The sequence below is a fragment of the Spermophilus citellus genome (genome assembly GCF_964194105.1).
Source record: "Spermophilus citellus genome assembly, chromosome: 13".
Classification (NCBI taxonomy): Eukaryota; Metazoa; Chordata; class Mammalia; order Rodentia; family Sciuridae; genus Spermophilus; species Spermophilus citellus.
Window position 1 is genome coordinate 82,026,886 of NC_138193.1, and position 22,745 is coordinate 82,049,630.

At 40.5% G+C, this 22,745-nt stretch overlaps 1 protein-coding gene across 2 annotated transcripts in view; it reads left to right on the plus strand.

The window, feature by feature from the left end:
* KCNG3 (potassium voltage-gated channel modifier subfamily G member 3) overlaps window positions 1-22,745 on the plus strand; it is a gene marked incomplete at its 3' end in the record, with an annotated part of 35,659 nt that overhangs the window by 8,397 nt on the left and 4,517 nt on the right. The window lies entirely within an intron of this gene.

Consider the following 22,745-nt stretch of genomic DNA (forward strand, 5'->3'; position numbering starts at 1 on the left):
ATAACTCTATATGTAGGCTAAATTCCAAAGTGGAGAAATAGCTGAGTTAAAGGGATTATACATTCACATTTTTTGATGGAAGGGACTGGGTATGTAGCTCAGTAGTAGAACATCCCTAGCATGCATGAAGCCCTGGATCTGATACCAGCCCCTTAAAGTATGAATAAAAAGTCAGGACTGTTTATTTGTTTATTTATTTATATTTTTTATTTTGCAGAGCTGAGGATTGAACCTAGGCTCTCCTGCATGCTCATAAGCAAGTGCTCTGAGTTATATTCCCAGTGCCCAAATTCACCTTTTTTTTTTTTTTTTTTTTTAATATGGTGCTAGGATTGAAACCAGGGCCCAGGACGTGAGACAAGTGCTCTACCTCTGAGCTACATCCCTAGTCCCCAGATTCACCTTCAGAGTGCATAATTGAGTGGTTTTCAGTGTATTCACCGAGTTGTGCAAGCGTCACCATCTGTACTGCTTTCACCATTGTGGCTTAGTGGTGTGTTTGGGGGAGGATACAATGTGTTAAGGAGGGGACCCAGGCATTTTGGCTGAGCAGATGAATCAGAGATAGTAACAGACAAAACATTTGTGTTTGAATAAATTAATTGATCAACTGGTGGGTTCTACTGGAGTATTTGGAACAATATATACATTTAAATGACCCTCTTCGTGAGTAGTGAGGACTCCTTGGCTCTTAACTCTACTGGCAAAGGGAAGTATGTAATTGAAGCAATCATTTGACTTTCCCAGGCAACACATGTCAAAAGGGAAAATCTGTGGTGGAAAGAACCAGGGCTCAGAGTCAGGAGAGGGGTGTGTGTGAAAGAGAGAGAGACAGAGAGACAGACACAGAGGCACACATTGTACAGTTAATTAGCTGACTCATTTAGTAAATTGGGATATCCCACAGAAAGGGTGAATGAGAGAATAAAGACCAACCCTCAACTAAAAGCAAACTTCCTTAGCTTTATCTTTCCAGGTTTGAGGCCCCTTCTTACTGTCTAGCTTGTCTTGAGGTTGCTTGAATGGTTTAGATTCCTTTTAGTCTGTTCTTTGAGAACAGAAATTCTGTGCTTTGCAGCACAGGGTTTAACGCCTTGCACAGGGGCAGGCACCCCATATATATTTTAAATTGAATGAGGTGTGTGAAAGAACCACGCAGGTACAACGGCATTTTCATTTTTGTAAGAAGACGAATTGTCTTCAACCTATAAAACCTACAAGCAGGATTTTTTTTTTTTTTTAAGCTACTGGGGATCAAACCCAGGTCTTCACACATGCTAGGCAAGCTCGCTACCACTGAACTACATCTCCCAGCCCAGTAGTTTAATTTTTTCTCTCTCTCTGTGTGTAGGGTGTGTGTGTGTGTGTGTGTGTGTGTGTGTGTGTGTGTATGTGTTTCCTTTTTCTTTTTTCTTTCTTTATTTCTTTTTATTGGTACTGGGGATGGAACCCAGGGACACTTTGCCACTGAGCTACACACCAAGCTCTTTTAATTTTTTATTTTGAGACAAGGTCTTATTAAATTGCTTAGGGTCTCACTAAGTTGTTGAAGCTGGCCTTGAACTTTCTTTTTTTTTTTTTTTAAAGAGAGAGTGAGAGAGGGGAGAGAGAAAGAGAATTTTTAATATTTATTTTTTAGTTCTCGGCGGACACAACATCTTTGTTGGTATGTGGTGCTGAGGATCGAACCCGGGCCGCACGCATGCCAGGCGAGCGCGCTACCGCTTGAGCCACATCCCCAGCCCATGGCCTTGAACTTTCAATCCTCCTGCCCCGCCTCCCGACCCACTGGGATTATAGGTGTGTACCACCATATCTAGTCCCAGCTCTTCTTTTTGAAAAGGGAGAATAGTAAAGATCTGGGTACATATCTGAATGTGAGTTTTGAGCAAAAGACTTAATTTGCTTCCTCCTCTTTTTGAAGTAGGGGGCATGAAAGAGGGGGAGGTTGTTCTCTGTTGTCCACATTTGCCTTCAATTTGTAATCTGCCTGCTACCACTCCCAGTTTGGTTTAATTTTAAAAGCTCGCTCTAGGGGCTGGGGCTGTAGCTCCCTGGTAGAGTGCTTGACTAACATGTGTGAGGACCTGGGTCCTTAGTACCACGGGGGAAAAAAATGTTCGCTCTGGCCCAGGGGTGAGGATAGTTTGAAGGATATAACAGGAGGCCAGGTAGCCAAGTGGTTTCCTTAGCCGTCTCATAAGAAGCTTTGAGAATCCGGTTTTACTTTGACACTCAGAGGACTGCCTCTGAGTCCTGGGTCCAGGCAGCTGAATTCCAGGGTTTCCTTGTTCATTTTGTGGGAGGAGATATTGGAATCAGCTAAGTTGCCTCTGCCATCATGGTGTGACCATGATCCCAACTGGTCTACTACTCTCTTAGTTGCTAGAACAGTGGAATTCTGGAGCCTGCATGTGAAGTCAGCCCACTGGCTGTGTCTTTGAACAGATGCAAAGCTGAGGGTAGTTATATTTTTATTTTGTTTTACGGGGATTTTTTTTTTTTTGTACTGGGGATTGAACCCAGGGTCACTTTGTCACTATGCTACATCTTCAGCCTCAGTTCTTTTTATTTTTTATTTTAGAACAAGCATCTTGCTATGTTGCTGAAGATCTTACTGAATTGCTGAGGCTGGCCTTGAACCTTTGATTCTCCTACCACAGCCTCCTGAATAATTGGGATTATAGGTGTGCAACATGTACCTAGCTTTTTCTTTCTTTCTTTTTTTTTTTTTTTTTGTACTGGGGATTTAACCCAGGGGTGCTTAATCACTGAGCCACATTCTCAACTCCCACTTTTTAAATTTTTTTATTTAGAGATAGGATCTCACTAAGTTGCTTAGGTTGGCTGTGAATTTGCAATCGTCCTGCCTCAGCCTCCCTAGTGGCTGGGATTACAGGTGTGCACCACTGTGCCATGCTTGTTTTGTTTTGTTTTTCAATTAAAAGTTTTTTGGTGGTTCTGGGAATTGAACTTGGGGCGTTGTGCTCTAACCATGACCCTAGCCCCAGTGTATATTTTTATAATAATCAGTGTGATGAAATGGGAAATTGCAGAAAGCACTTCTGTGCATACTGGAATATCGTGACTTTCTCCGGATAAAGTACTTGTGCAGTTGGCTGAGTCGTGAACTGAACTAGTGGCTCTCTTCATGACACACTACTCACTTTTATTGCAAGAATGACTAACACACTGGGTTTATTCCTACTTGAGAGTAGAGTAGGCATCTTCTCAAAAACAGACAGGATGAGTCTTTGAATCTGATGAAAATAATGGACAGGGCTGGAGATGTGGCTCAAGCGGTAGTGCGCTCACCTGGCATGCGTGCAACCCGGGTTCGATCCTCAGCACCACATACCAACAAAGATGTTGTGTCCGCCGAGAACTAAAAAATAAATATTAAAAAATTCTCTCTCTCTCTCTCTCTCTCTCTCTCTCTCTCCTTTCTCATTCTCTCTTTAACAAAAAAAAAAAAAAAAGAAAATAATGGACAGTGTTTATTCCTGATGAAAAAAATTCAAGCTTTCAAGAAAAAGTTAGAAATGCCTTCCTAACACTTAGCAACTTATCTGATGAAATTTGTGCTGGTGTTCATAAATGTAATTTCTTTTAGAATACATAATGAGGTGTTGGGGTAAAGCTCAGTGGTAGAGCATCTATCTGCTTAGCACATGCAAGGTGAAAAAGTCTATATGAAGATGACGTAATTTTCTCAGTTCTTTCAAGGATCAGCAACATTTGGAGACTACTGTGCCTCAGCTTGCTAGACCCCAGGCAAGACTGGGGAACCACATTGCTATAGGTTGTGATAATGTCACAAAGCATCAAGAGATGAGGATGGTCAGCCAGAGGGTGTCAGATCACACAACAGCTCCCTGAGTGACATGTTCAATGACTCGCTTTATGGGTGAGGACAGTGTGTCACAGAAGCATCCAAACCCTAGACGATACTGAAAAGCCTAGAAGATGACATCACATTTTTGGCTATTTCCAGCTCCTCTTCCTAGGACCATGCCAGGGTTTTAACCACCCCTTCATTCATTTTCTTCTCTTGTGTCTGCCTTGATGATCACTAAGGATCTGATTGTAGGATATGATACATTTTGAGGAAAAACAGACATTGTCAATTTTGTCTGCATGATACCTGTGAGCACCTCTGCCTTGGGCACAATTCCTGCATGTATGAGATGTGAGTGAGCAGAATAAATACGATGGCGCTCCCTCCCTGTGCTCAGTGGTAACTTTTGTGTACAAAACCTCCTGAGTTTAACCATGAGCATCTCAGGATCACAGGCGATGGAGAAGTCAAGTGTTGGACTCCCTGCAGGCCACCGAGTGCCAGGGGGTTGGGATCAGCCAGGTTCTGGTCCCCCGAGCTGCTGTGCGTGGCTGAAGCTTCATTGCTTTCTGTGCAGCAGCAGCCCTGTCTCTGGGCGTGGAAATGATGCGTGGGGAATTTTGACTCAACATTTCAAGAACCAAATTAAGGACCAAATTGAATTTAATTGGTACTTATTGTCATATATGTCATTTAAGAACCAAGTAAATGAAAAAGATTTTTTTTCCCCTATCCCTAGAAAGATAAAAACTAAATTTTAGCAGTTCACAGTACAGTATACAATGGGCTTTTGAAACAAATTGCCCCTATTTCTCAATTAACTCATAATTTATTTAAATGTTGGTGGTGAGCCCATTATAGTAAATGATCTGAGGACTTTTTCTTTAATACAAAAGACTGTTGGAAATAAAACAAGATTTAAGCATTTAGAAAAATGAAGAATTCCTTATGCCAATCAGAATGTTTTCCTTGAATACAACTACCCAAAACTTGAGAAGAACAAATCAATCTGTGAAATGAAAGAAACTTATGCTTTACAAAGGTAGAAGAAGAAATTATGCATAAAAGCCATTATAAAGTTTTTCAGGTATGTGAAAAATATAGATTATAGTACAGTGAACATTTGTGTACCACCCAACAGAAGAAATAAAACAAAACAAAACAAAAAATATACTCCACAAGGTGCTTCTTTCTTATTAAAATACTTTCCTTTTCCATAGAAATTGCCACCTCCTAACTCTGATGTGATTATTTCCATGTATTAAAAATATATTTTAAGGGGCTGGGGATGTGGCTCAAGCGGTAGTGCACTCGCCTGGCATGCGTGCGGCCTGGGTTCGATCCTCAGCATCACATACAAGCAAAGATGTTGTGTCCGCCAAAAAACTAAAAAAAAAAAAAAATTAAAAAAAAATATTTTTTTTTTTGAGAGAGGGGAGAGAGAGAGAGAGGAGAGAGAGGGAGAGAATTTCTAATATTTATTTTTATTTTTAGTTCTCGGCGGACACAACATCTTTGTTGGTATGTGGTGCTGAGGATCGAACCCGGGCCGCACGCATGCCAGGCGAGCGCGCTACCGCTTGAGCCACATCCCCAGCCCATAAAAAAATATTTTTTTAATATATACATGTCTATACATTTATATGTGTGTTACTCAGCTTTCCATTACTATAATAAATACCTGACATAATCAACTTAATAAAGAGAAAAGGTAGCTGGGTGTGGTGGTGCACACCTGTAATTCCAACTACTTGGGAGGCTGAGGCAGGAAGATTTCAAATTCAAGGCCAGCCTTAGTCACTTAGGGAGACCCTGTCTCAGAATAAAAATAGTGAAGTGCTGTAGCTGCTGTAGCAGCTCAGTGGCGGATCATCTCTGGATTCAATCCCTCAGTACCAAAGAAAAAGAGAGGGGCAGGCGGAGAGAGAGAAAGAGAGAAAGAGGGTGGGGAGAAATGAAATGGTTTATTTTGGCTCTTAATTTGGGGGATTGGCCCTGTTGCTTTTGGGCCTGTCATGACTGAAATCTGTACTGGAGCAAATCTGTTCATCCCATGGCAGAGAAGCACAGAGGAAGAGAAAGGGATTCGGGTCCTGTTAACCCCTTTGAGGTCATACCCCAGTGACCCAAAAGATCCCCCACTAGGCATCACATTGAAAGTTCTTATCACCTCCCAACAGTGCAAACTGGGAACCAAACCTTTACCACATGAGCCTTTGGGGAACATTCCAGAGCCAAACTACAGCAGTGCATCTGCACATAAAGTATGATGTCGTTTTAGTACTTTCAACCATTTTTATAAATGGTATCACCAGTAGAATCTGCAGCTTGTCCTTTTAGGTCAGCTTTATATTCTGATGTTGATTTCTGTAGCTGTAGTTCTTTCATTTTAACTGTAATAAGAAGGTATTGATTTATTTGTTCTTCTGTCTGTAGAAATTTTGCTATTACTGTAGTGCTGCAGTGAATAGCTTAGTTTATATTTCAGTGCACACATAGGAGAATTTCTTTAATGTATCTACTCAAGATGAGAGTTGCTATATCCGAAGGTATGCGTGTTTCTCCTGGATACTGCTAGATGGTTCTCCAGGTTAGTTGTACTGATTTATACTCTTTTTGGTAAGGAATAAATCTTGTTGCTGGTTTCCTTGCTCTGTCTATGTGTTGCTAGAATTTAAAACTTTGCTTATACGATAGATGTAAAATAATATCTCATTTTTTCTTTAAAATGTGTTATTATTTTTTATTATTATGCTACTGGGATTGATCCTAGGGGTGCCATATATCTGAGCTACATCCTAAGCTGTTTCTAGTTTTCATTTTGAGACAGGGTCTTGCTAAGTTACTGAGGCTGGTCTTGAACTTGTGATCCTCCTGAGTCACTGGGATTACAGGTGTGCACCACCACGAATGGTTTAAATTCATTTTATTGAGACATAATTTATATAAAATACATTGCACCCATTTCAAAATATACAGTTTGGTGATATTTGACTAATGTATATACCAATATGATTACCATCCCAGTCAGATATGAAATTGCCTTATTGCCCTAGGTAGCCACTGATTTCTGTCACTGTAGGTTAGTTTTGTCTTTTTGTTTTCGTGGTACCAGGGATTGAACCAAGGGACACTTTACGACTGAACCACATCCCCAGCCTTGTTTACTTTTTATTTTGATACAGGGTTTGTCTAGGTTGTTTTTGCCCTTGTTAATTTAGTGATACTGGCTTTGAACTTGGGGTCCTCTTGCCTTAGCCTCCTGAGCTGTTGTAATCATAGGCGTGTGCCATCATGTCCAGCTAGCATCATGTTTTTAAAAATTCATCCATATGCTGTTTGTGTCATTGGTTTATTCTTTTTTTAATTGTGATATAATTCACATAATAATTTTTACCATTTTATTTTATTTTTACTTATTTTTAGCTTTTTTGAGAAGGCTTCATGCTGTATTATCCAGGCTGGTCTCAGACTTGTGGACTCATGAGATCCTCTTGTGTTCATAAATAGCTGGGGACTTACAGGCATGCACCACCAATACTGGGGAAATTTACCATTTTACTTATATGCATTTTTTTTAAAGATTGCTGTGATTTTTATTCAATTTTAAATCCTGATTACAACAAAAGCAGTGAGAATGAACCTTTACAAAGATTGCAAAATTATGACATCATTGTGAGAATTTACCATTGTAGGCATACAGTTGGTGGTTTTTGCTATATTCTCTCTCTCTCTTATTTATTTTTTGTGATGCTGGGGATTGAACCAGGACCTTGTGCATGTGAGTGTATTCTTTGTATGGTGCAGTCATCATCCCTGTTCAAGAGCGTTTTCATCATCCCCAAAAGAAACAACCCCCTTAGCAGTCATTTTCCTTTCCCTCTCCTCCCTCTATCCCCTGACAGCTGTTTATCTATTTTCTGCCTCTCTGGATTTGCTTAGTCCGGAGGTTTCATATGAATGCAGTTATACAATGTAGAGCCTTTTATCTCTGGCTTTTTTCACTTAGCATGATACTTTAAAAATTCATCTATGTTGTATTTTATTCCTTTTATGATTGAATAATTATCGTATGATTACACCACATTTTGTTTATCCATTTCTCTTTTTTGACTATTCTGACTGTTGGGAACATTCATGTTCAGTTGTTTTTTTTTTTTTTTTTTTTTTTTTTATATTAGGGCTTGAACCCAGGGGTGCTTAGCCACTGAGTCACATCCCCAGCCCTTTTAATTTTTCCTTTTGAGATAGGGCTTTTCTCAGTTGCTTAGACCTCACTAAATTGCTGAAGCTGGCTTTGAATTTGGGATCCTTCTATTTCAGCCTCCCCTGTGGCTGGCATTACAGGTGTGTGCCACTGTACCCTGCTCATGTCCAAATTTCTGTGTGAATACGTTTTCATTTGTCTTGGTTAGACAACTAGTAATGGAATTGCTGGATTGTATGGCAATCATATGTTTTTTTATGTAAGTTTATTCCTCCTAATGGTATTCCATTGTATAATGTACTACCAGTTTATCATTTGTTAATCGATGGACATTTGAAGATTTTCTTATTTTTAGTTATGAATAAACTGCTATGAGCTATGAGCATTTATGTACAAGTGTTTTTGTGGACATATTCCACTGCATCACCCACCCTTAAATAAACACCTAGGAGTAGAATTGTTGGATCATAGGTAGATATATGTTCAGTTTGTTTTCCAGTACTGGGGATTGAGCCCAGAGCCTAGCAATTGCTAGGCAAACATCCTATCATTGAGCTACATCCCCATCCCTTTTAAATTTTATTTTGAGACAAGATCTCATTAAGTTGCATAGGTTGGCTTGGCCTGGAATGAGGCTGGTATGCTCCTGCCTCAGCCTCCCAAGAAAGTGGTCTTAGATGTGTGCCACAGATGTGTATTTTTTTGTGGGGGGTATACTGGAAATTTAACCTCAGGGGTCCTTTACTTCTGAGCTACATCCTCAGCCATTTAAAAAAATTTTTAATATTGAGACAGGGATTACAGGCATGCACCAACATACCCACTTACTTTTTAAAATATCACCGGCCTTGGGTATTTATGGGGATTGGTTCCAAGACCCCAGTGATATCAAAATTTGTGGATGCTCAAGCACCTTATATAAAATGGTGTAGTATTTGCATTTGACCTATGTATATTCTTTTGTATCTTTTAAATCATCTCTAGATTAATTATGTAATACCTAATACAATGTAAATGCTATGTAAATAGATGTTATACTCTATTACTTATGGAATAATGACAAAGAAAAAAGTCTGTAGGGTCAGGATAGATACAATGTTTTGTTTTCTGAATATTTTTGATGTACAGTTGATTGAATCCATGGATGTGGAATTCACAGATTCGAGGGTCTACTATACTCATATGGTCTTCCAAAGTGATTGTACCATTTTAAATTCCCACCAGCAATGTATGAGAGTTTCAACTGCATCATGTCCTCTCTGCACTAGATATTATCAGTCTCTTTAATTTTAGCTTATCTGGTGGGAGTGATACCTCATTGTAAGTATAATTTGCATTTTCCTGCTTAGTAGTGAAGTTGAGCATCTTTTCATATATCTTTTTTGCCATACGGATATCCTTTTTTTTTTTTTTTTTTTTTGGTACTAGGGGTAGAACTCTGGGGTGCTTTTACCACTGAACTAAACCCCATCCCCCTTTTCTGTTTTATTTTGTCACAGGGTTTCACTAAATTGCTGAGGGCCTCGCTAAATTGCTAGGCTGATCTTGAACTTGCCATCCTTCTACCTTAGCCTCCCAGGTTGCTGGGATTACAAGTGTGCCCCACTGTGCCCAGAGTATTGTTTTGTTTTGTTTTTAGACAGGGTCTCACTAAGTTGTTGAGGCTAGCCTCAAACTTGTGATCCTCTTGTCTCAGCCTTCTGAGTTGCTGAAATTACAAGCATGTGCCACTGTGCCTGGCTGGATTTCCTTTTTGTAAACTGTGTTCATAGTTTTTGTCCATTTTTCTTTTCTTTTTCTATCCCATCCCCTTCCTTTCTTTAGTACTGGGGTTTGAACTCAGGGATGCTCTACCACTGAGCTGATTCTGTATCCTTTTTTATTTTTCATTTTGAGACAGGGTCTCACCAAGTTGCTCAGACTGGCCTCATCCTTAGGATTCTTCTGCCAGAGGCACCGAGTTTGGTGGATTACCCATGTGCTCCACAGTGCCTGGGAACATTTTTTTTTCCTTAATAGTTGTTTATCCACCCTTTATACTGATTTGTAAGTTATTTTTATTGAAATATCTTTTTTTCCCAATTGTGGGTGGACTTTTCACTTTGTTTATGATGCTTAGTGTATAGAAATTGGGGTTATTTAGTTATTTACTTATTTTTTTGGTGTCTGTGCATTATTGAGCATGTGCTCTATTATTACACCACTAGCCTCTGTGGATTTTAACAGACACACTTATCCTTATCTTCCTTTATGGCTGATGTGATTTTTAATTTAAAGAAATAACCCATGTCTCCAAGATTGTAAAAATCTGATTCAAAATAAAATTTTAAAAGGCTGGGGATGGAGCTCAGTGGAAGAGCACTTGTCTGGCATGCTCAAAGTCCTGAGTTCAATTCCCAGTATGGGGAAAAAAAGAAAGAAAGGAAGGGAATATATTTATAAAAATTTGAGTTAGCTTTTACTTTTCAAGTTTGATCTTAATTATTTATTCAGTGAGGGGTTTATTTTTTATTTTTTATTTTTTTTATTATTTATTTTTTATTTTTTAGAGAGAGTGTGAGAATGAGAGACAAAGAGAGTTTTTTAATATCTATCTATCTATCTATTTATTTATTTATTTAGTTAGTTAGTTTTCGGCGGACACAACATCTTTGTATGTGGTGCTGAGGATCGAACCTGGGCCGCACGCATGCCAGGCGAGCGCGCTACCGCTTGAGCCATATCCCCAGCCCCAGTGAGGGGTTTAAAGGGTTTTTTTTTCCCCTCTCCATGGCTAACAGTTTCCTCAGCACTACAGAATAGTCCAATATGAATCACACTAATCTGGGGGAGCTTCATCTGCCATATATCTAGTTTCTGTGAGTATGTAAATCCTGTTTAAAGGTTATTATTGACATAGTAACAAAAGTTATAAAGTACTTAAGTGTAAACCTAACAAAAGATATAGACAGATTTTTAAAAGAAAATCATACTGTAAACATACTGGGCTCCTTACTCTTCATTCCTAATTGCTCCTGTTAATTTGAGCATCAGTACCACACTGTCTTAATTACTATAATAATATAATCAGCTTATCAATTTCCATGAAAACCCTTCTTGGCAATTTTGATTGCAATATGTTAAATTTTTTTGCATTAAGACTGGATTAATTTGAGACAGTTGGCATGTTTACATTAATCTTACTATCCATGAGCATAGTATATAATTACATTTACTCCAGTGTTCTTTAATATCTCTCAGCATGATTTTCTTTTAAAAATTCGTCTATATCTTTTGTTAGACTTACATTTAGGAACCTTATAACTTTTGTTGCTATTGATAATAATATCCTTTTAAAATTCTCAGTTTCTGTTTTTTTCTTTCTTTTTTTTTTTTTTTTGGTAGGGGAATTGAACTCAGGGGTGCTTTACTACTGAACTATGTCTCCAACCCCTTTTATTTTTTTATATTGAGAAAGGATCTCACTAAGTTCTGAGGGTCTCCCTAAATTGTTGAGGCAGGCCTCAAACTTGCCATCCTCCCGCCTCAGCCTCTCAAGCCGCTGGGATTACAGGAGTGCGCCGCTGTACCTGGCCTCCAGCCCTTTTTTGTCTTGAGACAGGGTCTCACTCAGTTGCCCAGGCTAGCTTTGAAGTTGACATCCTCCTGCCTCAGTCTCTGGAGTAGCTAAGATTACAGGTGTGCATCACTACTGCTGGCTTGATACCAATTTTTATAAGATGATTCTAGTTTTAAGAGGGGGATGGCTCTCAATATCCCTTCTAGTCTCATAATTCTCTTATTAATGAATTGCCAGTTAAATGGAAAAGGTGTAGAACCATCTGTTAGTGACATATGGAGTGGGAACAGATGAAGTTTCAGGACAGGATTAAGTTTCTTGTAACATTTTTCAGGTCAGTGCGTGCATATTGGGGTGGTGTAAAGAATCAGTAAGGTTGCTGCACATGTTGGGTGAAGGGGGCCCACCTGGAATGGAGGACGGGGGCCTGGGAGGCCAGGTGCTGGTGGCTCTGGGTTTCTTTTTTTCTCACCTCTGGGAAGTTGTTTAATGAGAATCAGAACCATAGGTTTCAGCCAGACATAGTGGTGTATGCCTGTAATCCCAGAGGTGTTGGAGGCTGAGGCAGGAGGATTGCGAGTTCAGAGCCGGCTTCAGCAACTTAGCGTGGACCTAAGCAACTCAGTGAGGACCTAAGCAACTCAGTGAGACCCTGTCTCAAAATAAAATATAAAAAAGGGCTGGGGATATGGCTCAGTGTTTAAGTTCCTCTGAGTTTAATCCTTGGTACCAAAACAAAAACCATAAAAAGCCCCACAGATTTTGGGTCTCCCTATCCACATGCCCACCTAGATCTTGGTAGTCTTATGCAAACTCAGTGCTTAACTCTGTGAAGAGACACATCCCCGATATCTGGGTCAGTCAGAGAGAGACATCGCTCCTGACCCAGCCTGAGACACACAGAGCCTTCCAGGGCTAAGGCAAACAACTCCAGGCTTCTGTTAGAGGGAATGAGCATGAACACCATCTCGTTCTAATTGATTCTAGATGGATGAAATTCTTTAGGTAATTTAGCTCCTAAAAGGTGATTTCTGTCTTTTTATCTGTTAAGAACATCAAGAGAATGGACAGAGAGGCTGTCTCTTGAAATAAGACTTTCCTGGGTGGTTTTGGTTCTCTTCACTTGTCTTTTCATTTAGAGAAGCTCTGCCTGGCTCCTTCTGACCTTTCGGGGCCTGTCTGTGGGAGGTGCAGATAGTGGCTGAATGTCTGCCTGTGCCATCGGGCTGGGTTGTGCTCACATGCTCCCAGCCAAGACTGTGCACCCCCACAGCCCGCTAGTTGCAGGGTCTTGTTGAAGTCCTCTGGCTTCTCTCTCCCATCACTTTATTTCACTTCATTCCGTTACCATTATCTCCTTCCAGTTTGGGTTCCATTTCTCTGACATCTGTCATGACCTCCTGACTCACTGCACCCTCCAGCCATCCCATAAACTGCTGCCCCGTGTATATTCCCACAGCTTATGTGGCCTCCTCCCACATGCAGGTCTGGTATGGATAGCCACATGTGGAAATGCATACTGAGTGAATGGATCACCATTTCCAAATCATCAATGGGCTCCCTTTGCTTTTAGAGCTGCAACTTGACCTTCAAAACCCTTTGCTGGCAAGCTTCCAGGTCCACACCCAGCTGCCTTTCCCAGTCTCCCCCTCTTCCCACTGTACATCTCACGGTGATCCAAGTGGGGCTGTTTCCTGAGCATCTTGAGACACAGTGCTCCCTGCTTTTCTTGATATCAGCCCCTCCTCTTGTTTTCCACTAGCATCGCTTGGTTTTTGGCTTTTATTTTGTTTTTTGAGTATTTTGAAGTTCCCTAACTAGACCGCTTCCTCTCAGTCTCTCCCCCAACAGAAATGTCTTTGCTGCAGTCCCAGTACCCCGACTATGCCACTGATGAGCCACTAGCCTATGACTTTATCTGTAGAGTAGGGATAATACAATGGTGATGACAAACTTGTGGGCCCTGAAGGGTAGTAATAATATACACCTAAAAGTTTTTTTCTTCCTGGGTACTAGGGATTGAACCCAGGGGTGCTCTACCACAGAGCTGTATCCCCAACCCTTTGTAGTTTGAGACAGGGTCTAATAAATTAACCAGGCTGCACTCAAACTTGCAACTCTTCTGCTTCAGCCTCCCAAATAGCTGGAATTACAGTCATTCGCCATTGTGCTTGCTTGTCTCCTTTGTATGTTGAATAGTCTTTATTCTCCACCTCAGAAGTTTATTGAAAAATAAAAAAGCCTATTATGTTGATGGTTGACTGTAACATAACAACTTCTTGCCAAGCCTGGTGGCTCATGCTTAGAATCTCAGCAACTTGGGAGGCTAAAGTAGGAGGGTTACAAGTTTTTTTTTTTTCTTTCTTTCTTTTTTATATATGACAGTGGAATGCATTACAATTCTTATTACACATATAGAGCACAATTTTTCATATGGAGGATCACAAGTTTGAGGCCAGCCTCGGCAACTTAGCAAGACCCTGTTTCAAAGTAAAAAAAATAAATAATAATAGGGCTGGGGAGTAGCAAGCAAACAAAAAATGCTGCTTTCTGAGGTTTTAGGGTCTCTGCTAAGACATCCTAGCCACACAGAGTTTCAAGCAAGATGCTACCTCAGGCTGAACCACAGTGCACTTGACATATATTTGGGCAGAAAATGGAATTGGTTATACTAAAAGGAGTCAGAGAAGAAAAAGGGTTATTTGAATTAATTGCCTGTAATTTTTTCACAGACACATTCTGATCTTGGTGAAGATCTATGCAGGATAGGTGGGCCTGGTCTTCACAGACCTTGGATACCTTAGATCAGGTGCTGTGGTATTTAGATGTGCAATCAAGAACTTGGTTTCTTTCTTTCTTTTTTTTTTAATATGTTTATTTTTCCATTTTTTTAGTTGTGGATGGATAATGCCTTTATATATTTATCTTTATGTGGTGCTGAGACTCGAACCCAGTGCCTCACACATGCTAAGCAAGTGCTCTACCACTAAGCCACAACTCCAGCCCATTGGTTGTTCTTTATAGAGGGTCCCTGGTCCCTGTTTACCAGTAACGAGAGAATGTGGATTTGGTGCTTGAGTGGCTAAAACAGAGGACAGAAAAAACAGTGGGGGAAACTGGGCAGGTTTCTTGGAGGAGGGAGACAGCAGCACGTTCCTGTTGTCTAAAAGGAGAGTGAAAAAAACAAGGGCAGCCCATTGGAGGTGGTTAAAGGGAACAGCAGAGTCGCAGCCGCCCCTTAAAAGCTCCAGGAGAACTGCCCAGTTCGCCGCAGCCAGCCGGATGCTTTTCTGCTCACCATTAGCCTCACCCTGCCATAGCACCCTAAAGAAATGGCCACCCAAACACAGGGGGGTAGTTTGGATCTGAAATGTCTCCCACAGGCCCATGGGTTAAAGTCTTGGATCCCTAAGAGGTGTGGCCTGGTGGCACACCTTCAGGTCATTGGGGCTGGGCCCTGGAAGGGGATAATGGGACTGCAACCCTTCCTCTCTCTGTTTTTTTCAACTCCTGGCCATGAGCTTCTCACCATGATGTGCTGCTTTGCTGAAGGCCCCCAAAACGAGGCACACCAGCCACAAGTGGAAACCTCTAAACTTTGAGACAAAAGAAACCTTTTTCTCCATCAGTTACCAGGTATTTGTTACAGTGACTGAAAGTTGACTAACGCAGCAGGAATGAGTAAACAAAATAATGTAAAGCAAGGAAACAAAAGAGTAAGCACGCATTGGCTATGGCTACAAGAAAATGCCTACAAGCTGGGCGGTGGCACATGCCTGTAATCCCAGCAGTTCTGGAGGCTGAGGCAGGAAGATCACCAGTTCAAAGCCAGCCTCAGCAATGGCAAGGTGCTAAGCAACTCAGTGAGATCCTGATTCTAAAAAAAAAAAAAAAAAAATACAAATAATGGCTGGGAATGTGGCTCAGTTGTTGAGTGCTCCTGCGTTCAATCCCTCAGAACCCTCCCCCACAAAAAAAGAAAATACATCCCAAACGGGAGTTCATGTATGACATAGTCATCAATGAGTGCATATTACTCTCCCCTTCATTAGCTGTGGTACATGAGCATATTACTTCTCTTTGCCTCATTTATAGGAGGGAGTAATAGCAAAACCTGTCACACAGTGTTGTGAGAATGAAATGAATTAATACACACAAGTTTAGAGAAAGCTAGCATTCGACTAAGTGCTCAATATGTGTTTTTCTTTATTCTCATCAGTAGAGACTGGAAGATAAATAGATAAATGATAGAGTTCTTTTTTCCCCCCTTTAAGGTACGTAAGAAAAAAAAATCATGTTTAAAAAAGATCCTACCTTTTCCTTATGTAATTGATTGTCGTGGAGAAAACTTTTATAAGGACATCAGAGAGACTTCAGGAAATATAGTGGACGTTGATGTGCAGTTTGTTGAGAATTTTTATTACATTACGTATTATTACAGTATACTTGCCTATTAGAAATGTGATTGGAAACACCGTGCACATTTAAGCCTGAAAGCTCGGGGTAGGGCTGTGGTTGGCTTTTCCTTTTGTGGTAATCCTGGGGTTGTACAGGTTGATTTCAAGCTGCTGGTAACTCGATCATGATGATTGCTCTTCTGGTTGGGCAGGGTTTTTACTCTTTCTTTAAAAGTGTTTTTTAAATTGGAACAGTAATATGTGTGCATGGTAAAGCATTTAACAGCACAAAAGGGAATAAATTTTAAAAAGTGAGTTTCCATCTAGCATCAGGCTTGAGGTTCCCTCCCTGGAGGCAGCTGGTGTTGACAGTTTCTTGAATATCTCTCATGTGTACACACACAATTTTAGCATACTGTATACACACAATTATAGATACTATATGTACTGTTTTGCACCTTGCTAACCATGCATCTTGAAGAATGTTCCACACCAAAGCACAGTGATGTACCACATTTCTTTTTTTTTTAAATTTTTTTAATATTTATTTTTTAGTTCTCGGCCGACACAACATCTTTGTTTGTATGTGGTGCTGAGGATCGAACCTGGGCCCCACGCATGCCAGGCGAGCGTGCTACCACTTAAGCCACATCCCCAGCCCCCACATTTCTTTTCATAGTATAAGATTGAATCATATAAAATAGTTGATTTTTAAAAAATTGTGAGAATAGCCTTTATTGGTTGCAATGGTAAATAGAAGAGAGAATATGATTATTGCTACTGGGTGGCATCCAGAGACTTGGACACCACCCTCCAAAATGTTAATCTTTAACTGACAATTTTGTATGATTCAACCCAAAATACCTTTGAGAAATACATTTATATAATCAATCTTGTATAATCAATTTCCTATAGATAAACATTTATATATTTTTATCATTGGGTATTATAAATCATGGATCTTGTCATACATGTTCTTGTTAATATATGGGTCCATATGTAGGATAAATTTCTAGAGTATATGGTTGGGCTCCTGAATAGTATGAAGCTTGATAGATTCCGCCAGTTGCTCTTGTAAGTGGTTTCAACAATTTGTGCTGCAGCTGGAAATGTGTAAGAATATATGTAGAATTCTTGAAAGAAGAAAGAATGAAAAAATGGAATATTCACTCTCACCTTCTGTCTAGTCCATTTCCTGTGGCTGTAGCAGAATACCACAGATGAGGTTATTTATCTATCTATTTATTTTTTTGGTACTGGGGAATAAATCGGGGCACTCAACCACTGAACCACATCCCCAGCACTTTTTTGTATTTTATTTAGAGACAGGGTCTCACTGAGTTGCTACCCAGCCATTGCTGAGGCTGGCTTTGAACTGGGGATCTTCCTGCCTCAGCCTCCGGAGCTGCTAGGGTTACACCGTACCCAGAAGATTAGGTAATTTATAATGAACAGAAATCTATTGGCTAATGGTTCTAGAGGCTGGGAAGTCAGAGATTGAGGGACCAGTATCTGGTAGGCACATTCTTGCTGCCACATTCCATGGTACAAGCATCACATGGAATGAGAGGAAAGAGAAGGGAAGAGATGCTCAGGAGGGGGTGAACCCACTCCTCTAATAACAAACCCATCCTGCGACTTGGCATTAGCCCATCTGTGAGGGTGGAATCCTCTTGGCCTAAACACCTCTTAGAGCTCTTTCTTCCCAGTGCCATCATAATGGCAATACAATTTCAACATGAGGTTTGGAGGGGACAAACATTTAAACCATGGCACCTTCTCTTTGTGCTCAGGAAAGCATTGAACTTATTCTTCTTTGTGTAAGAATGGCTATTATGAGCTCAAGGATAGTGATGATAATAATTGTAATAATAATAATAATGATGACAGCAACACTTTAATGAGCATTTATGTGCCAGGCAATGTTCTAAGCACCGCCCCCCCCCTTTACAGTGTGATCATGATTAAGTTGAATTCTATTGTAATTTAAGGTTTGTGTATCTTTTCTTGGCAGTGTTGGTGATTTAACGCAGGGCCATGTGCCCACTAGGCACACACTCTACCACTGAGCTATGGCCCAGACCTTTTAAAATTTTACTTAGGGGGCTGGGGATGTGGCTCAAGTGGTAGCGCGCTCGCCTGGCATGCGTGCGGCCCGGGTTCGAGCCTCAGCACCACGTACAAACAAAGATGTTGTGTCCACCAAAAACTGAAAAATAAATATCAAAAAGTTCTCTCTCTCTCTCTCTCTCTCTCTCTCTCTCTCTCTCTCTCTCTCCTCTCACTTTAAAAAAAAAAAAAAGAAAAGAAAAATTTTACTTAGAAGCCAGGAGTGGTGGCACATGCTCCTAACACTGACACAGGAGGCTGACACAGGAGGATCTCAAGTTCAAGACTAGCTTCTGCAACTTAGTGAAATTCTATCTCAAAAAAGAAGAAAGGGCTGGGGATGTGGCTCAGTGTTTAAGTGCTCCTGGGTTCACTCCCCAGTACCAAAAAAAAAAAAAAAAAAAGGAAGGAAGGATAAGAAAAATTTTTATTTAGAGACAGGGTAACGATTCTTACTAAATTGCCTGGGCTGTCCTCAAACTTGATCCTCCTGCCTCAGCCTCCCAAGTAGCTGAGATTACAGGTATTCGTCACCACACACAGCTACTTTTAGTTTTTTAAAGTCAGCTAATCAGTAAAAATATTTATCTTTTATATATTTCTATAATTTCTTCTTTTCTATGCTGGGGATCATATCCAGGGACTTATACATGCTTGGCAAGTGCTCTGCTGAGCCACATTCCCAACCCCCATAATAATTTTCTTAGTTGTCCTCATAATATTGAATTTTATCAGATTCTGCTTGGGGTTAATGACAGGAATAATCACCTTACCTCTTTTTTTTTTTTTTGAGGTAAAGACAGAATATAAATTAATTAATGGCAAAGTCAGCACCATTTTTTGTCCTTGATCTAGTGGGTATGTGGTTGAGCAGTCTGAAGTGGCAGATTGAGGCTCTAGTCCCCTTGAGGATGTGGATTTGATTCCCATCACTGCCCTTTCCCTGCCCTCTGGTGGTACTGGGAGGGGAAGGGAGGGGAGCGGGGATAGTAGGGGATAGGAAAGGTAGCAGAATACAACAGTCACTTATATGCCATTAGGTAAAAATGTGAGTGTGTAACCGATGTGATTCTGCAATTTGTATTTGGGGTAAAAATGGGAGTTCATAACCCAATTGAGTCAAATGTATGAAAGATGATATATCATGAGCTTTGTAATGTTTTGAACAACCAATAAAAAAAAAAAAGAGATTGAAACCAGGGGTGCTCTGCCACCGAGACACATCCCTAGCCCTTCTTATTTTTTAATTTTGACACAGGATCTCACTGAGGGCCTTGCTAAGTTTCTGACACTGGCCTTGAAATTGTGATCCTCCTGCCTTGGCTTCCAGAGCCACTGGGATTGTAGGTGGACGCCACCAGAGGTACCCTAACTTTGAAAGGCCAAATAATATTTCATTGTTTGTTTATATTACATTTTCTTTAATCATTCATCCATCGATAGACATTCGGGTTGCTTCCACATCTGGGCTATTGTAAATATTCTGTTATGTATATGGGAATACAAATGTTCCTTCAAGGCCCTGCTTTTCAATTGTTTGTATACCCAGAAGTGAGATTGCTAGATCATATGATATGTCTATTTTTAATTTTTTTGGAAGCTTCTGTGCCATTTTGCATAATGGATGTACCATTTTACAGTCCCACCATGGCTGTGCTGTGGCCCACATCCTAGGCCTTTGCATTCTGTTGAAGTCATTTACGAGGTACTGGGCAAACATCTGCTGCATACTTGCTAAGCTAAGTGTTTGATGGATTTGGGAAGCAAGGAGAGGACATCTAAAGATGAATCAGGCAGAGAACTTTCTGGGTGATGTGAATGTTCTATATTTTGATAAATGTTTGGGGCACAGGTTATGTATTGTCGAAACTCTGTAAATGTACACTTAAGATTTGTACATTTTATTGTATATAAAATTTACATCAAGAGGAAAAAACCTAAACTATTGAACTCCAGTTAATGACACGCTCTCTGAAGTTTTAGAGGAAAGAGCACTGATGGCTGCAATTTATTTTGAACTGCATGAAAAAGGAGATTAATGGACAGATAAAGAGAATAGTTGGTGATAAGCAAGTGCAGTATATTTAAAATATTAATGAATCTATTCTCTTTGAAAGTTTTCATAATAAAATGTTGGGGGTAGAAGATGAAAAGAGAACCCAGAGGACCCTGATCTTTACCTTATGCTGCATAGTTAATGGCCTTTTGTGTCCCAGCCTCGTCTTTTGGAGGTAGTAGGAGAGCATGGAGACTGATACTGGTTAATCTGAAAGCATTTGCTCCTTACTGTAGCCTGTTTATAAACCTGAGTCATTCCCAGAAATGTCTTATGTCTTGAGGGATCAGCCAGCAATTAGTAATGGCCAATGACTGCAAGCAATGTTGAGGTCCTCCAGGACCGGCAGAAAGGGACACTTTTTGCATCATATCTGTCTTGGTCCATTTTCTGCTGCAATACTAGAATACCAGATGGGTAATTTATAAACAATTTACTTGGCTCATGGATTCTGAGTGTGGGAAGTCCAGGGGAATAGCCCAGCAGCTGGCACAACCTTAATGCTATGTCATGGCATGGCAGAAGGGCCAGTGAACATGTGAGAGGCAGAAAACTGGGATGATTCCCTGCCACCCTCCAGTGCTGGGAATTGAACCTAGGGTCTTGCACATGCTAGGCAAGTGCTCTGCTACTGAGCTACAACCTCAACCCAAATAAAGTTGAATTTACCCCCCACTTTTTTTTTGGCTTCTGAGGATTGAACCAGGGATGACTCATTAATGTCCTGAGGCTAGCCTTGAACTTGCAATCCTCCTGCCTCAGCCTCCCAAGTTGCTGGGGTTTCAGGTGTGCCCAGTGAATTTATCCCTATTTCAAGGAGCTCCCTCCCAAGATAATTAACCCACTTTCTCAGTGGATTGAGCCACATTGATCCATTCGTGAGATCAGAGCCCTCATCTCCTGATCACCTCTTTTTTTTTTTTTTTAAAGAGAGAGAGGTAGAGAGAGAGAGAGAATTTTAATATTTATTGTTTAGTTATCGGCGGGTACAACATCTTTGTTGGTATGTGGTGCTGAGGATCGAACCCGGACCGCACGCATGCCAGGCGAGTGCGCTACCGCTTGAGCCACATCCCCAGCCCATCCTGATCACCTCTTACAGTTGTCACTTCTGAGTTCTGTTAGAAAGGCAATTAAATTTCAACATGAATATCTAGAGGGGACACTCAGAAACATGGCAATAAACTAGAACACAGTTACACTTAACTGAAGTGAAGCTTTCATAAAACTGTACTTTCATGTGCCCTGGTATTTTCTTTTATTTATTTATTTATTTATTTTTTTTTGCAGTACTGGTGATCAAACCCAGAGCCTCACACATGCTAGGCAACTACTCTACCTGTAAGCTTTTCTAGTATTTTCCCTTTCTATTTTTGAAAAAGAAGTTTTTGATCCACTAATGAGTTAAGAGTCTGTATTCTGAAAAATGCTCTTCTAACATCAACCCTGGAGACCCAGAGATTGACAGATACAATTTACCATTACAATCAGTATAAATGGACACCACTATGAAAACTATTAATGTTTTCAGATGTTCCCCATAGTTCTGAAGGCCTGTAGATCTGGGTTTCATTACCTGTGTCATTGCAGTTTCTTAGTTGTGCCAGAAAAAGATGGTTAACCTGTCGTCAGTCTCAGTTTTGTTATCTGTAGCATGGAGATATTAGGGGAATGCACACTTCACAAATTATTATTATTATTAATTATTTTTGACACTGGAGATTGAACCCAAGGATGCTTTACCGCTGAGCTACATCCCCAGTCCCCTCTTATGTTTTTCTTTTGGGGGCGGCAGGGTCTCGCTAAGTTGCTGAGGCTGGCCTTAAACTTGAGATCCTCCTGCCTTTGTCTCCCAAGTTACTGGGATTACAGGTGTGTGCCATTGTACCTGGCTCAGAGAATTCTTGAAAAGGATTTGGTGTAATGATGTCTGTACAGTGCTTCGCCTAGTGCGCAACTGAGAGGTTGCAGTAAGTTGTCACCATTTTTTTTTCTTTCTTTTTTTGGTGCTGGGGATTGAACCCGGGGCCTTGGACTTACAAAATAAGCACTCTACCAACTGAGCTATACTTCCAGCCCCAGTTGTCAACATTTTTATTAGTCATGCATTCAGGAACTTCTGTATGTGTGGACTGCAAAAGCAAGCAGACTGCACTTCTAAGGAATATGGTGTTCCTTGTTATGTTCTTCAGTTCTTTTTTCTTGTTGGTGTTCTGTAGATGTAACCTTCAGGAGTACCCCATTGTTTCTGCAGTGCTCAGTAAACAGTACTCACTTTCAGCAGTCGTTGGTGGCACTGGCAAGAGAGCCATTTGGAAACATGGGGAGTTTGGCAGGCTGAGTGGTGTTTGTTTTTGGAGACTGCCTTGGCATAATCCTAGGTGGAAGCGATGCCTGGGGTTTCTCACTGATTCATCCCTTTGGTGTGAATTCTGAAGAAACTGCATCTGACTTGAGGGATGGGCAGGAGGAACACCTAGGACTTCATTAAAGATGTGCTTCTTTGAAATTTCCTTTCTGAGAGATTATTCCACATCATTTGAATTTCTTCCTTTTTAATCTGAACAACTTTGACTGCT